Here is a 17,989-nt window from a genome sequence, read left to right as displayed (position 1 = left end):
ACAGGGTTGGAAGAGATCTTCAGAATCATCGAGCCCAACCCATGCCCTGACACCTCAACTAGACCATGGCACATCCAGTTTTTTTTTAAACACATCCAGGGATGGTGACTCCACCACCTCCCTGGGCAGACCTTTCCAGTACTTTATCACTCTTTCTGTGAAAAACCTTTTCCCAGTATCCAACCTGTATGTCCCCTGGCCCAGCTTGAGGCTGTGTCCTCTTGTTCTGTCAGTGCTGCCTGGAGAAAGAGACCAAGCCCACCTGACTACAACCACCTTTCAGGAAATTGTAAAGAGAGAGATGCATTGCATCAAATGAGAAAGTTCACACTGAACACAGATCTGGGTGGGGTTAAACCTGACACAGAACCAAGAGGTTTGATCCTGCAGAGGCACAAGGTCTGGGTTTATCATTTCTGCTGTTCACATGCCCTGCAGCACTCCAGAATACTAGAATTTGCCCCAACACGAAAAAAAACAAACATTCACCTCATCACACTTGCAACCCAGCACCTCTGCCAGCCACAGGGACAGTGCCATGGCCAGCCCTGAGAGCACAGGACATGCAGCCAGGTTTAGGTGCCTCTTGTGGAGGAGTCCCAGTCTCCTTGATGAGATCTCCAGACTGAGGAGACTTGCTCAGATGGGCAATTTGGGTGTCTCCTCTCAAATGAGTCACACCCAAAATATTCAAAGGCATCCTACCTGCTGCAAACAGGCAGCCTTTCCCATGAAACCTCCTGTTTGCTATTCTGACTCTGACACCACATCTGGTTTTGCATGATAGAAATCAAGTCTGTGCTTACTTTGGTGCGATGGGTGTTGTTTATCAAATCAGTTCCTTTCTTTGTGAGCAACAAATTTCAAGGTGTTTATGACAATTAAAGTTTTGTGTGGGAACGCCACAGAAGCCCCAGGAATAGCATTGAACTGAAAGAAATTTATCTTCTGCTACAACCCACTGATGATCAGAGAAACACTCTAGGAGGGAACATGAATACCCAGCGGTTGGAGATAACTGCACATAATCCCCTGGATGGTATTGCAGCTCTAGAAATTCAAGCCAGAATTTGGATTTTTGTGCAGAAAACAATTGTTTCATTTCCTGGTAGTTTTTCCAGCTGAATCACTTTGTAATCCACTCTCATGTGTGCTGGTGGAGGGGAAAAGAATCCTGTTGAAAGGGTAGACAAGCACAGGAGGGTAAAAAAGCCAGTGATCAGAAATTGTAACCCCACAGCACAAATCCAGAGCAAACATGACAAGTAGAGAGGATGGCATCCCTCCCACCAGGCAGTGGCTGTGGGGAAGGTGAGGAAGGGAAGATAAATCTGGGTGGATCTCAGCCCTGAAGAATCCCAATGAATGCTGACCTTTGCAATCCCTTTCCTGGCCTCCCTGTCTTTTTGCTCCTCTTTTCTGCACATCCCCCAGACCAGCAGCCCTGCTCAGGGTCCTACAAGAGCCAGCTGTGGAGAGTGTTCCAGCTGTGATATTCCTCATGGTGGAACCACAGCGTTTAGTCTGGCTGATAAGACATGGCAGCGTGATTTACTGCACTGAATGCCTCCTGAAATCTGATTAGCAAAGCATGACACTGGATCTGGACAACAATTATTGAATCAAGGGATCTTAGATGGTCAAAAATAACCTTTCCCTTAAATTAAAGACTCACAGCATCATCTTATTTTGACTTTTTTTTTTTTTTTTATTTTCCAGCAAAACATACCCCAAACAACAAAAGCAACAACAACAACAAAAATACATTCAGTTTTCTTTTACCCTCCCTCTCCTTTTTCTTGCAAACATCAAGAAAGAAGTTTTCTGTGTGTGAAAAACTAAATGGATGGATGTTTGCACTGATACAGCTGAAAAATGTCACATTAACAAATAGCTTTTGTCTAAAAATTGTTGAATGAAAAGATTTACTATTCTGTTCATGAAAAGATCTCTATGTGGATAAATAATTGTATGTAACTGCTCCTAGCTGCTGACTGCCTTTACAATACCACCGGCTCCCCGCAGCAGGGAAGGGCACAACCTATGAATGGATCTTGTCCTGCCTTGGGCAACTTAGATGAGGGATAACTGAGGATGTAAGAGATTTGCTCGTGGGGAACTCCAGGCATGTCTTCTCTGGGTGGTCTCCTCTGAGTGTTTTGAAGCAGGCTTTGCTTTCAGGAAGGCTGCCATCATTTTGCTTAAACTCCAAATGTCACTGCCGTGCTGTTGTGCAGGAGAGGGCTGGCATTCCATGTCCTGGGACTGTGGTTACCAAGCCCTGGGGCTACACAGACCTGAACTCCCTCCTGGTTTCCTCCAAGTGCCTGTCCAAGTGATGGTTTTTTATATGTTTGTTTGTTTGTTTGTTTTCCCAAAAGAATAGTCCCAAAACAAGTGAGGCAAGGAGCAAATGCCAACATGTTTTTTTTAGATCCTGTTAGACCAAAAGATTTGAGTCTGTTACAAAGGGAAGTAGCCAGTGGAGGTTGTGGGACCTGCTGGGGAAATGCCATGGGAGTTTTGCAGCAGGGTGACCTACACTCCTTTTGGCAGAAGGGGGTTGCATCCAGCAAACCAAAGTGGGAGCAGAAACATCCCCTTTTCCCAGTTCTGTTTCCTTCCCAGTCTGCAGGAAACTTCTCAGTTTTCAGGTTCAAGGGAGATTGGAGAAGCCAAAGGGTTATTAAACACAGGAACCCCACTTTCAGCTCAGGCAGCCCCTGAGCTGGGAAAGGCTGAGGCTGGGGGAGACCCTGGGGACAGCACCTTACATCTCTGCCACAGCATCTCTGTTTGGCTGTGCTGGGTCCCAGGATTATGTGCAGCTTTCTCTGGCCCAGTTCAGCCACTCTCATGCTCACCACAGCTCCTGCTTTGTAGCAGCTCCAAGAGCTGAGCTCCTGCAGGCTGGCTGGCAGGGATGGGGGTCAATGGTGTTTGCCACAGGATCAGGAAAATCAGCTGCTCACCTTCTTTTGAACAAGTTCTTCAAAGACTGACCCTTGTGCACAGCACTTCACACAGGATGGAGACCATCATTTTTACTCTAGAGTGTGGATTTGAGGTTTATATATATTTATACTTTTTCTATTAACCCATATGGCTTTAAGATCAATCCCCTACTCATGTATCTGTGAATACACACACACACACACACACACATATATATATATATATACATATATATATGTGTGTGTGTGTATGTATGCATGTGCTTCTGTGTCTGTGTGTTGTATAAAACAGCTTAAAACTGAGTTCTCCCAAGCTCATTTACTGAACACTTTTAAGCAGTAAATGAACTCATGAAAAGCTGGGAGAACTGGTGAATAAGTTAAAAAAGAATAACAGGTTTTTTTTTTTTTTCTGTGCTCCAGAAATGAAGCACAGTTAAAAGCACAGAACAAAACCCACCATAAGACCAAAAGCAACAATGGAGTGTTTTCCTTCCTGAATGTTTGTTACAGTTCTTGCTGGCCATGCAAAAAAAAAAAAGGAAAAAAAAAAAAGCCCAAATAAAATCTGGCACACAGGTCATTATGTTCTTTGGGAATCAGAAATAGACTGAGTGGGCTTGGTAGGCAAACACACATTTCACAAGCTCCTTCTTGTCACAAAGCCAATATTTGTTCAGGAGAGAATTCTTCCTTTGGGTAATTAATATTTTTTTGCTATTTATTGCTCGCTGGATGGATGTTTTGGAATGCACAGGGAAGGGGAGGGGGGGAGACCTGGCAGTGTTCCTTGCAGTTATTCCATTGCTGCTGAGGCTTTCCAACAAAAATCCCAGCACTGAGCGAACATTCCTTTCGTAAGCAAAATGGATCATCAGGCGATGGAGTGGCTTCAAAGGAATGTGTGCATCATGCCTTTGACATTTTGCTACAGCTAGAACAGGAGCAGGGGGGAAAAATGAGCTATGGATGAGCACTTTCCTCAGATTGTACTTTTTTTTTTTTTTTTTGCTTGTCCAGTGTGAAGGAAGATTTCCAGTTGGCACCTGGGAGGCTGGAGCTGCTCCTCTGCCAAGCCACACGTCCGAGAAAAGCCAGAGAGTTTACATTAGAGATGAACAGGAGGTGAAGGAAATTGTAAACTCGAGTGGGATGTTATAGGGCAGGTTAGATGCTGGTGGGTAGACTCACAAAAGTGGAATGTTATTGCTAAAATCTGGCTCCTTCCAAAAAACCCGTAACGTTGTCAAAGCCTTGAGTTTTGTCTGCTAGTTTCAGACATTCCAACATATGCTTCTTATTTTGTTTTTAATACTTACAGTCCATCCAGAGACAATTCATGGCAACTGTGGCTATTGTAACACTATATAAAACACAGGGTCTGATGACAACTGATATGAAGTGTGATTGGAAAAAATAATGCCCCCTGGTAATGATAATATTTCCTGCTCAGATTGGTCTCACGATAATAGGGCTGCTCCAGCGGTGTTTTCAGAGTTATATACAGGACCCTGGTATTACATTACAGCTGCTGCCTGGTTATACATCCGTGTGAATAGGAGGGAATAAATGCACATGCAGAAACAGCAGAACATCTGAAAATGAGGGCCAAAAAATGGCAATTCCTTGTTTGGCTTGGGATGGGGGTGGGAGAACTTTGACTGCTTGGACACGGCTGACCAGGAAAGCAACTTGAGAGCTGGAAGTAGATGATCTTTAAAGTCCCTTCCTACCCAAACCAGTCTGTGATTCTGTGATCTTGCCTTGTTACAATGGGAAAAGTTGTTGTTTCAATGCCCCCCCAGCTCCCCAGGTCCCTGCCCCACCAGCCCCTCTTGGCCAGCCCATCCTTGGGCGCTTGGCAGCTTGGCTCTGGAGGTCAGAAATAGCCCAGAGCAGGAAGCTTGGCTTTCAAAGGGGAGGGTGGATGTGGATGAGAAGCAGAGCTGCTTCTCTGGAGGGAGGCAGGAGAGGGGGGATGACAACCTGCCCACTGGTGGGGCTGCAGACGGTTTGCTTCATCCTGTTCCAAGAGGAAACACGTTTGGATCCTTTGTTGGAGCTCCACAAGCAGTCCAGCTCCCCAGCTCAGAGGGGGTTACTCTCATGTGGGAGCAGAGTCACTGCTGGCTTGGGATGCCAGCACTAAGATGAGCCTGATTATCCTGGGGTTCCCCATCTCATCCTTCTCTCTCCGTGGCAATCGATTCCAGCAGCGCCAGCTGAACTAGGGTGGGCTCTGCTTTCTGCCCTCTGGCTGTTAGCACTTAAATCCTTGCTTTTTCCAAAGAAGATTCCAGGTTTCAGAGGTCAGTGGGTGCAAGGAGGCTGAGTTGAGGGACTGGTTTCCTCGTCCAGAAGTGCACTAATATCTGCATTGGTGAAAAACATGCCTGAGAGGCTGACGCTGCAGGGCTGGGACACGATGGGGAGTGTGGAATTATCCATTGGCTTCCTGTGACCTGCAGCAAATTCCTTCCCAGATTAAAGGCATAAATCAATGGATGTCAGATAAGGGCAGCTCCCCTCAAACCTGGCTCTGTGTGAGCTCTGCACACTCCCTGTGGCTGCAGGATGGGCAACAACACCCAAGGTGCAGCTCATGCCAGCCTTGGGCAGTGTGAAGAGCTCAAGGCTGATTCCTGCTGTTGAAGGTGACCACAACAGCCCTCAGGAGACACCTGCAGCTGGAAAAGTTCTCCAGGAAAGATTGAGCAAAGGAGTCATTCCTGAAGGAGCAATGAGAAGCTCAAAGGGATTTTCCTCATGAATCTAGGAGAGATGTTTTGGCTCTCTCATCCTCATTTCAGTCCCACACAGCAAAACTGGGAGCAAATGAGGGATTTTATGGTTGGTGGGAGTCCTGAGACCTGTGAAGCTGGGCTGTAGAATTTCACCTCCAGAAGGCAGGGGTGCCTCAAAGACCCCTGTAGCAGGGAAATGTGCTGCCAAGAAGAAATGAGATGATGCAGAGTCCACCATAAATTCAGAGCCCTTGGACTCAGTGGCCCCAGACCACATATCTGAACAGGGGGATGCAAGACAAAGCTGGCAAACAAGATCTGATCTCACTCAGAGAGGGAGGGAACTGAGTCACCCAGAGATGCACTAACATCAAGGGGAAACTTCAAAGAGGCCAAGAAGCTCAGGCTCAAGGACTCCAAGGAAATATCTTCAAAGGCTGAGCAATCTTTCCCTGGGGCTGGGAACAGGGCTAGTGTCCACCCTCCTCGGGATGATGGTGGAAGGGGAAATTTTGCAACTCCCAAAAGCCTGTGAACATGAGCAAAGACACGTGGAAATTGGGAGTCGTGCAAGCCTGGCATCACGCCTTGGGAGAGAAACCAGCTGAGACCCCAGAGCTCCCAGGAGGGACAGTACAGCACTTTGTCTTACCAAATCCTGATGAGAGCCTTTGGCTCTGCCTCATAAATATTGGTAGAGAAACTTCCAAGTGGGTTTTAATTCTTCCCAGACTCTTTCACAACTGCTCCCCTGCTCTGCAGATTGTGTTGAGCTGCTGCTGTTGCAGGACCCTTGGTCTCCTGTCTCAGCAAAGGCACACAAATACTGGGGGCACTGGCAGGGGTCACTTACACATGGGATTATTTCTCATCCCTCTCCAGAGCAGCACGTTGCAGAGTTGATTGTCACTCTGTGTCCTCCTCTGCATTTGTCCTCAGAGGTTTCCTTCAGCCTGAAGCAGAACATATCTAGCATGAGGGGTGCAATTTGCTCTGATTTCGTTGGCTAATTTCATAGCAACTCATTTCCCTGTCAAGAATCCCAAGCACTGCATGGCACTCAGACAGGCTTTGGGGACAGCCCTACAGCTATTTGACCTGTCCAAGCACACACTGTGCCAGCAAGATTACCAGGAGAAGCCTCTGGAGCAGGTGGCCCTGGAGCCACTTGCCCAAATGGTGCCCAGGGGCAGATTTGGCTGGCAGCAATGACAATGAGGACATTTGTCAGGTCCCAGGAGGAGAGGGAACAGCCTGCCACAAGGTGAGGCTTTATCCCTGGGGTCTGCACTGGGTCTGAGCCTGACCCCTCCAGCTCAGGGAGGCAGGAAGAGGGGCTGGGATCCCTCAGCATCAGTGACAGCCAGCCTTGGTGTGATGTGAGCATGGCCAGGGCTGAATGCTGATGGAAAACCCTCAGGGCAGGTTTTACCTGCACTGAAGCTCTGGCCTTGGCACTGTGAGGCACAGCACTGGGTGAGAGGCAGTGGGAAAGACAGTTCAAGGGATGAAGATGCTGGGACCAGGCACCCCATGCACTCAAACACTGCAGAACTAGAGAATCACTGAAGCTGGAAAAGACCATCATTGAGTCCAACCTTTGGCCAAACTAAACCTTAGCACCAAGTGCCATGTCCATTCATTTCTTGACCACTTCCAGGGATGTTGAATCCACCACTCCCTCAGGCAGCCTGTCCAAATGCTTGACAGCCCTTCCAGTGAAGAAATCCTTCCTGATGTTCAACTTGAACCTCCCCTGGTGCAGTCTGAGGCCATTACCTCTCTTTCTGAAGAGAAATGTCCACAGGGTCAGCAGAGTTTTGCACGCTGGGCAAAGACCACACACCTCCCCCTGCCCACCCCACCGAGCAGCTCCATCCCCTGGAGGGTGGCTTCATCCAGCTGGCTCAGGATGAGCAGGGCTGGCTGGGAGCTGTGCCAGGAGCTCTCTGGGGGCTGCCACTTGCCAGCCCTGCTGCAGCCCCTGCTCCCCTGCCCTGCTGCTGTGCTCCCCTCCACAGCCAGCACAAGCAGGCACCTCACCCACAGCAGCCCTTCACTCCTCTTCCCAGGCTGGGCAGACACAGCACCCAGCTGTGTGGGTTTTGTGGGTTTGCTGTCTGCCTGTGATAAAAATCGCAGAGAAGAGCTGCTCTATATTTTTTTTTTTTTTTTTTTTTGTAACTGCTCTAATTCTTTTTCTCTTTTATGTCTACAATCTTCTCCTGAGCACTGCTGTGAGGGGCAAAAAAAAATCCCAATGACAAGCACAGTGAGGAAAGCTCACCCAGCAGCAAGGAGAAAATATTTCCATGGCCCTGGAACCAAGCAATGACTGGAGGCCAGATTATGATTTTAGTTTTATTGGCAGGAGCTTGGAGGAAATCCACTGGAATAACTCGGGTTTGCTGTGTGCTAAGTGGGACCACAGTGCCCTGCTTTGCTGCCTGCATGCCTGCTCTGACTCTTGGGTGCAGGTTTGCTCTCTGGATGGGAATGCAGGTTATTGCCAGCCAGGAAACCAGCTCATTTGGCTGCCAGCACTGCCACTCGGCTTCTAGCCAGGATGTGAATTTTGGTTTGTTTTTTTTGTTGTTTTTTTTTTTTCTCAGTGGTAAAGAGAGCTCTGATTACTCAAAGTGTGTGATTTTGGGGTGTTCTAGGCACAGACATCACCATGAATTCATTTCTTGGTCTGATTTCTATTTGGGGCCAAGCACAAGGAGCCCAAGTGAGATTGGTGTCCTGTGTTCCCTTGTCCAGCAGGTACAGGCAGGAGACATCCACAAACCAGGGCCCTGAAACAATCTACCTGCCAGCAGGCATGGGCTGGCTTCTCCAAACAGGCATTGATAGGTTGAAATATTCAAACAAGACTCATCCCCAAGTGCTGGGAAACACAGGGAACCTGACACCCACCTTGAGTCAAACCCATGGCTCTGCCCCAGGGCAGAAAATGTCATAAAATCGATTAAGAACAGGGCTGAAGCTTGTTGATAGAGACCCTGCCAGCATTGTGGTGTGGAGGCTGAAATGTCAGTCAGCAGAGGGAGGAGGAGCTGTCCATGCAGGCAGATGGGTGCAAAGAGTGTGTCCCTGCTCCTCAGGCAGCTCCTGAGATCAGCTCCCAGCACCCCTGCCAGGGACACCTGCAGAAAGAAACCTACAGGGTGCACTCAGGAAAATGTGCACAGTGAGGTCATGGGGGTGTGGGGCTTTTTCAGCTGGCAATGCCTAAAACCCCCTTTGCAGAAAGGCTCTGACTGACCCTGAATCCCTTGGGTAGAGCCTCATCTCCCTCCAGCCCCCCTACAATCACCTTCCCTGCCCTGACAGAGGAGGCTGGAGCTGCTCTTGGCTGTTGCTGCCTCTCCACCCTTGTGTCTGGAGGGTGCCAAGTAGAAGCCCTGGCTGGAAGGAGCCTCCAGTTTGTGGGAATTTCGCAGCCATCCCGTCTCTGCTCAGCACACAGCCAGACTTGCAGCTGTCTCCATCCTAATCCCTTTCCTTTCAGGTGGGTTGGGAGCAGAAAGGAGGAAATCAGGCTTTGCCAAAAGGAGAGCACTGGCTTTGGGAGGCTACAGAGGCAGCAAGAGAAGAAGGTGATATAATTGTTTAGAATAGTGATGCCTATTGCCTGTAGAAACCATGGCAGAACCATGAAAATAATTATGCCCACGCCATGAAGATTAATAAATCAGAAGACTGAGAGAGGGAATACACCCTGAAGCGTGTTTCATGCAAAAAAAAAAAATTATGCAGATGTAGAGGAAATAGCTAATTTGGTGCCTTTTCAACACACTGAATAAGATTCTTCTAGTTTGGGCAGGGTTTGCCTGTTTTACCATGAGTCACATCCAATCCATGCCACACTAAATCCAGCAAATATTGGCAGCACAAAGTAGGAATGTGCCCATAGACAGGGGGTCTGAAAGAGAGAAGTTTTTCCCAACTTGATAAGGAGCTGTTATGCAATTCTGAGTATTTCATGTCTGTATATGCAGCTTATTATTAATTTATCCTTTGGGATTGCATCCTGCCAGGCTGAGCATTTTGTAAAACAGTTATGTAGGTGTGTGGAGATGCTGTGTGCCAATGTCAAATGAAAGTGTGTTGCAGCAGTGATTTAAATGACCAGGTTGAGGATTTGGCCCATAGCAGAGGCTGTAGGACTCTCCTCCACAGATTTCCAAATGAAACCCATAACTTCTGGTGGAGGATTTCCATTCCTTCTTACAAGCTCCTCTGGGCCAGGCATGCTGTAAATTAAGTTGCTTTATTTAAGGACTAGAACCAAAACCCTGGAGCCAAACTCCTGTCTTCATTCACATTTGAATCTGTGGCTTAGCCCACCTCCAGGTGGACTGTAAAGTGTTTTTTGTTTTTCTGTGTTGAGGTGTGGTCAGAGCCATGGTCAGGAGACAAGATCCAAGGCTTGGTGTCCCAGCTGACATCCAACCAGTCCTTCAAGGTCAGAGTGCCCTTGTGCAGAACTGTGTTATTCAGAGGAGTGGGTTTTCCAAGGGAATATTGTACAATATTTATTTTGTGGCCAGGCATGTTGACTCACAGGAAGAAGGAAACCAAATCCCCAGGGCTGAAGGAGGGAAGACCTGTCCTAAGCCCCTAAGGCAGTGAGAGTGTTTAGGGACCCACCAACTCCCCTGCCTGTGCCCACAACCTGTGGCATTTGTGACTAAGGCAGCAGGAAACCTGGAGAACAAAGAAGAGATCTTCCCCAAGATATTAAACCCACTCATCATCTGCCTTGCAAATTGAAGTTCAGCACTGAGTGGGTGTGAGGAGAGGGCAGGGGTCCCCCCCTACTTTAGATCCAGTCGTTTTCCTCCCCCAAACCACACACCAGCACTGGTGATTTGGGTAAGAGGGGATTCCATCCATCTCAGGCCAGGCTTCCAAACTTTCATGCCATTTTCACCTTCTCCATGGTGTTCTCTAATGCAGCTGCTGTGAGAGGCCAGGTCAGCCTGTTCACACGTGGAAATAACCCTGTCCAGGAAAAAGATGAGCAAATAGGGTAAGATGTGACCTAAAAATACTGTGGGATAAAGCAGGGCAGAGCTTGAAATCTGATTTGTGCTGCAAGGCAGGAACCAGATAACAAGGGAGTATTGTGCTTTTTTTCATTGAAGGTGCATGGGAAAGAAAGGGCCAAGAGTCACACACTGCTGGTGGTGAGGAAAGAGTAAAATGCATAAATCCTGAGGCTGGGAGAGACCTCAGCCCAAGGGTACCGATGCTCTTGCAAATAATAAATCCTTCCTCCTTATCTTGTAGTATTTATGATGAAAATTGGCTGCAGGGTGGGTAAAGACACATGGCTCCCAGAGAAGCCAACACCAGAACTAGAAACTGTAAGATTAAAGATGGTAAGAAGAGTTTAGGTGGAGAAAATGTGGAGGACAACACTAAAACAGATTTTGGCCATAGCCTGATGAGGGTTTCTGCCTCAAAGATGGACTTTCCCTTTGTTCTACATGTGACCCTGGGAAGAAAACCACACAATAAAAACCCAGGAAGGATTGTTGTTGCTCTGCCTGTGCCCAGGAATGAAGCTGAGCAGCTGAACTCAGGGATGGGATTCTTAGAGCTGTCCTGTGCAGGGCCAGGAGCAGAACTCAACAATCCAAACTGTGGGCTCCTTCCAGCTCAGGATATTATATGAGGATATTCTCTGATTCACTGGCTGGTGGCTGATGTTTAAAAAAAACAACAGCTTTTTGTCCCTTTGTCTCATTCTTTCACAGGTTTCCATGTAGGCTTTTCTGAGAAAAGAGTCAGGCTGGTTTCACATGCCTTGCAGAGATGATGGAGAAACTGGAAATCATTATTCTCCAGTATGTGTCCTTCCAATAAAAGATGAATCCCTCTGAAACATGCTGGGATGCAGGAGCATGGATGTTTGGACTATCATACACAAGCAATATAGAAAAATCACTTTATTTCAGTTGTTCTGGCTTTTGAGGACACTGAACATTGTTGTTTTTAGGGCATAGAGGGGTTTAGATAAAGCAGGAAGATTTAAGATGGAGCAGGAATAATATTTGAGTGTGTCAAATTGGTTTGTGCAGGGCACATCACCCTGTGTCTCTGCATCCTCCCATTCTGCAGAAAATCCCAGAAGTCCAAAGAGAGAGGCTGGACCTTTGAGGAAGGAAAGGAGAAAACAGCATTAGATGGGATATTACCCACTGACTGCTACTTCTCCAGAGAAATTTACAATGTGATCATTAAATCCTCAAGAGAAAAACCTGAACAGTATTTTCTTCCTTCTGGGCAAAAATCTTGGAACTCTTAAAAAGACCTCATATTTCACAGCTCAGCAACCCAGCAGTATTTGAAAAACTGGAGGGAAAAGAGGAATTTTTAAACAAGTAGATTTTTTTTCCCCCCCTCCATTCTTTTCTAAAGACTTTATGCCATCAGAATCCTTTTCAGGAAAAATAAATAAATTCTAACATCTGGTAATTAATAGCTTATGAGGCAGGGAATAGAACTGGGTGTTTTCCTTGCTCCTTATCTCTGGAGATCTCTGCTCTCACTCCCACAAAAGCTCTCTGGATATAATGCTTAACCACAGTTCTGCTGCTGCACTTCAGGGAGACAAACAGGAGAATCAGTACAGAAATTGTCACAATATTCAGGTTTTCTGTCCAGTTTTGTCTTCAGCTTCATGGCTGACTCAGCCTTTGCAGCTCCACAAGGCACAGCAAGAGGATCTCACACTTGGACCATCCTCACATCCTGACTGCATCCTCAGAAGCTGCTCCTGGGGCAGGGAAAGGGTTTTCCCCCTTGTTTTATTGGGGAGAACTTCTGCAGGGGGATAAAGTGACTTGCAGAAGATCACAAAGGGGTGTCTACCAACATATTTAGAATTGCAACCACAAAATTTCCCACTTTACCCTGATACCATTGCTGAGGAGTAGAACTAAAACACAAAACCCTGGAATAGTACCTCAGTCCAGATGTCACCCACACCATTACATAATGAAAATGCCCAGATCAAATTAAATTTGTGGGCCTTTGAGAGTTGCAAAGCCAAACCTTTGTATTTCTTAAATGTGCAGGGCCAATTTTATTTTGATTTCTAGCGACCACAGATGCCTAACAGAAGAAAGACATTTCTCTTTTTAATCTCAAAGCCCCATGCTACACCTGAGAAGACTGGGCCTCTCTGGAGAAGGAGATATGAGAGAAGGACATTATGTGACCAGGGCATCCAAAACTGATTCCTGCAGCACTCAGCTCCACAAAATTTGCCAGTTTTGCCATTGGGGATGAGAAGTTTGCCTGGGAGCTGTCACACATCTTTAGATAACTGAACTCTTCCTTGAATTTCTGTGGATTTCCTGGGTGATAGCAGATCTGTCCAACCCTCTTCCTTAAAGTTATTTAAGTGCCCACACCTCACCTCTGCATTGCTCAGTGACAGCATCAGCCTCCAGAGGCAGGAAAATCCAGATATGAGGATGGCAAAACCTCAGGTACTGTGCAAACAAAGAAATGGGTTTCATCCTCCAGCCCCTCACAGTTTTGAAGCAGAAAAAAACCCCAAGTCCTAATGAGTTTAAAGCTTACACAGACTTGCAAAGAACCACAGGGCTTTGCAAAAATATTTGTGGCACCTGTACAGCCAAAAAGGTGCTTTTCTTCTGGCGTGGGTGAAGATTATAGAGCAGGTGAACACCCTGCTCTCCCAGCAGGGATGCTGGATGTAGGTGCCTGGACAAGATGTGGCTGTTTCATTCTGACTTGCTGCCCATGCAAATTCCTCTCCTGCAGCTCCCTGAGCTGCTCTGGGATGGACCTGCTGCAGGCAGAGGGATGGGGCACCTCATGGCTCAGGGCTGCTCCTGCAAGGCAGTTTATTTTTGGTGACAGTCACCACACTTGGGTTTCTCCCTGTTGTGTGGAAAGTGGGTTGACATCCTATGCTGTGGAGACAAAGTTGAATTTCCCTGATTTTCCAGGACTCCAAGTGTGCAGTGACACCTGTGCAGCTGGGACCAAGCCTGCTCAGGCTGTCACCTCCCTTCTCTCTGAGCTGCTGGCTGCAGTGCAGTTCAGCTGGGAAGGAATTTATTCCAAGGAGGTGGGAGAGGCAAGTTGGAATTAGTGCTGAATCCACCCAGGGACTGAGTGGCATGCAGACAGCTTGCATTCCTCACAGCCCCATCCTCTGCAGCCAGGATGCCACATATTGTCCTATGAACCTCCAGAGGGTCCAAGTCCCACACCTCAGGAATTACAGAGGATTGGAAAATAAAGAGCAAATGTATTTTCTCAGCTTGTGCTTCTCGATGGGCACATCCCCTAATTTCCAAGAAAAGACTTGTCTCAGTCCTCAAAAAGGCAGCCAGGGAACTAATTCAAATTTCTCTGTGACCCTCCACACTTTAGAGGACAGCTAACCTCGGGTCAGCCTCCTGGTTGACATGAAAGAGCAGAGGAGAGTGTTCTTCACCCAGACCTTGGCACTGTCAGTATTTTGAGTGCCTCATGTCATTTTGGAGGAAAATGCTGTTATCTCACTCTCCACGTAGTGCTCTGGTGACACAACACTAAATTTTGAGTAGCTGCAGTTCAAGGGACATAGATTTAGGTGGCAGAGGGATCTGGGCACTCTGATCAACCAAAATAAATGGTCAAACTCCCATGGACTGAGCTCTGGAGTCCTCAGGGAAATCAGTGGGAGTTTTCCCACAGGATTGCACTGTGGTAACTTAAATTAAGCAAGGGAAAGGTTTCTTACTCAGACACTGAAATAAAGAAGTCTCCTCTCGGCAATTAAAATATAGAATTCTACTTGAAAGTGATTAATATTTCTAGTGTCTACTTATGGCCAAGCCACGTATCCCCAGCCCTACCAAATATGAACTTAAATACACAACACTCTCTGGAGTTACTTCTCAGTTAATAATTTATGTATTCTGGCAACAGATCAATGCAACTAGAAACTAGTTTAGTAACTTACCTTCGGGGTTGTCTATCTATAAACACTGCAGATTCCTAAGTTAAACAGAACCCAATTGTTTTCCCGTGTAATAGAGGCCAGGGCCTGATTTATATAGTTAATTTAAATGGTAATCTGAAAGAGTTGGGGGGAAAAAAGGAACCTGTATCATTAAGGGTTATGAAAGAGGGAAAAGCTGTTTACTGCTGGGTTCAGAAATATGAGATATAAATGAAGATAAAATGTAAGTATCAAGACAAAAGTAATAAAATGATACCAGTGTGTGTTGTCTGTGCTTATATAAGAGCACATAAGTCCTGGCTGATTTTTCCCGAGGTTGCTCTACACTCATAGAACTGTCTGATGCTGGGATTTGTGTGCAAGTGTGAAACCCAAATTCCTGCTTTTAGATGCTGGGCTGAGCCAGTGTCAGAAAGCAAGAGCAGATCCCCTTGCTGCAGGCAGACTGGGAGTTGGAGGGACATGGGGGTGTCCAGGTTTGGCCCTTCTCCTGCCCTGGAGAAGAGAGGGGACAGCAGCCTTTGTGGAGGGCTGGTGCACCAAACACAGCTTGCATTTGGAAGTGCCGTGCAGTGACTAATTAACAGGCATCTGTTACAACTTGTTGAGCCTTATCTTCATTTTCATACGTGCTATTTTGGAATGAAGTTCTATTTAGGCTCCTGAGCGTTGCTCAAGAGTCACATTACAGGATTAGCCTTCCTGACAAAGGGGAGGGGATGCTTTGTGGTTAGCAGCACGGGCAGGAGGCTTGGCCCTGTCCTGGCTGCTGCCTGGTCACCTGCTCTGGAGCTCTCTCTGGGCTCTCACTGAGCCTGCACAGAGAGGGAGGTTTCCTTAATGTCCATGGTCTGCACTCAGAAAGCTTCTTTTAAATATGTCACCTAAGTATTGATTTGATGGTTCTCAGATGCAGCTGAATTATTCCTCTGCAAGTATCTGATCCTGCAAACTGAGCTGAGGTGCCCCCCTCCAGCTGCAGACATGCATCCTGATGGGAGAAGCCCCAAAAGAATGTGGGATTATGGAATGGTTTGGATTGGAAGGGACCTTAAAGATCATCCAGTGCCACCCCCTGCCATGGCAGGGACACCTTCCACTATCCCAGATTGCTCCAAGCCTTGTCCAGCCTGGCCTTGGACACTTCCAGGGATGGGACAGCCACAGCTCCTCTGGAAAACCTGTTCCAGGGCCTCAGCAGCCTCACAGCAAAGGATTTCTTCCTAATATCTAATCTAAATCTACTCTCTTTTCTTTTATAGCCATTCCCCTTTGCCCTATCACTCCATGCCCTAATAAAAAAATCCCTCAAAGTCTTACCTCTGCCCCATCAATCCCTGGCTACAGTCAAGACAACCAGGGCAGAAACCTCTGGATGTTCAAACCACAGCCCAGAGAAGCTGAAAGCCTCGAGATGGGGTAGTAAAAGATCCCCTCTCTGAGGCTCAGGGTGGAGGATTACAGAGCTCGCCCACACTGTGTCATCTCATCTCCCAGTGCTGCTCGTGTGAATTCTGAATTCTTTGGCTGCCTGTGCACATGGACTGAGGGGAACTTCCAGATCCTGACTCATCTGAACCCTTTTTATAAATTGTGTTTATCAAAGAAAAAATAACCAAAGCTCCTCAGAGGAAGATTTTGAGGACACTGAACCCTCTGCAAAGCTTGTCTGCTTGGGAAGTTACAGAGCAGTGATGTGAGTGAACACTAAACCCCTGAACAGGACTAGTAAAGGCTTTCATGTATTTTAGGACCAAAATATGGAAGTTATTGTTTCAACAGATCATGTGCAATGCCAGGCTGGACAGGGCTTTGAGCAACCTGCTATAGTGGAAGGTATTGCTGCCCACAGCAATATAAGATGGTCTTTAAGGTCCTTTCCAACCCAAACCAGTCTGTGATTCTGTGATTTTAGGGTGGGTAACAACACAAACCATCTGGGCAGGGAAGGCAGAGCCCATGCCTTAGACTCTTCTGAGAGACCCTCTGGATCTGCCCATCATCTCTTCCTGCATGGGCAACTTTGTTATGAATCATCTGTGCAAACACACCCTTATGGTCAGTGGAGAGGAATGGGCACTTTGGGAACAGCTCCTCTCCAGGTTTCAGTCGTCTGTAGTAGGAGGAGATGAATTGTGCTTGAGACCTCAGTGGGCTGGTCTTCAGTAGCTGGTCAGGTGGGGGTGACTAGTTTGGGTGATGCTGCCTGGGTGCAGCCATCTAAAGGAAGTGTTTGGGCATCAGACCATTTCTCTGGAACTGTACTCCCTTCCTTACAGTTCAATTTCAAATGCCACTGAAGAGAAACCAACTCAAAAGGGGAAAAAATATAATACTCTCATTTCAGAGATGCTGAAGTAAGTAGGAGTGTGAACATATGTGTGTGTCCACATGGGAAACTACTCTGGAGTCACTGCAGCTCTTTAAATACTCAGGGAAGGCGATGCCAGTTCACCTCCCTCCTGCACAGGCTCTCCCACACTGCAGGCTGCAGCTCCTGGTTTTCCAGAGTTAATGCAGGGGATGGGAGCAGAGAAAGCTGCTGCTGAGCTCCAGGCTCCTGCAGTGGGTAACACCAAGCATCTCACTCATTTATGCTCATTTATCTTGTGGCTGTTGGCCTGGCTGAGGAGCTGCCCCCAGCTGACATCCACTAAACTATATATTGTTCTAACAAACATAATTAAATTATTTTATGGACAGGATCCCTCAGCCTCTCTATTGGTGAAAGAGAACTGAGTGAGGAAATACCCCATCAGCATCTAAACCCTCTGATCCTTATTTCACTGGGAGAGATGAAAGATCAGATCCTGCTTTTAGCTACTCTGCCACCAGTCTGGAGTGACTCCTGTGAGCTGCCATGGGATGAGCATGAGGTGGTTTTCACCTCTCCCATCGTGACCCACAGTGTGACAGGCATGACTGTGACACCAGCCCCTCCAATCTGTGCCCAGGCCAACTTCTCCTTCAGGCCTTTAGGGGATAATTCTCACTTCTCTTCCCTCAACAGCAAGTAAACCACTACATAAATGTTATTAAGAAAGTCCCAGGTGAGAGAATGGCCCTGACAAGCCCAGTGCTAGGATGGAGCCTCAGAAAAGGGATGTTAGTGAACAACAAGTGAAGGAGGACAAATTCCTGATTGAAATGTGCAGAAATCCCCCCACATTAGCTGAGAGTTTCAGTCCCTCATGTAACTGACTTGTGACAAGAAGTGAAGCTGTTTGGGGCTCATTCTGATAAAGAATGCCCCATATTTCAACATAACCCATGGTGGCACCTAATCCTTAGAG

The sequence above is a fragment of the Oenanthe melanoleuca genome, chromosome 2, assembly GCF_029582105.1.
Source record: "Oenanthe melanoleuca isolate GR-GAL-2019-014 chromosome 2, OMel1.0, whole genome shotgun sequence".
Lineage (NCBI taxonomy): Eukaryota > Metazoa > Chordata > Aves > Passeriformes > Muscicapidae > Oenanthe > Oenanthe melanoleuca.
The sequence above is the reverse complement of the archived record's forward strand: the minus strand, read 5'-3'. Positions refer to the sequence as shown.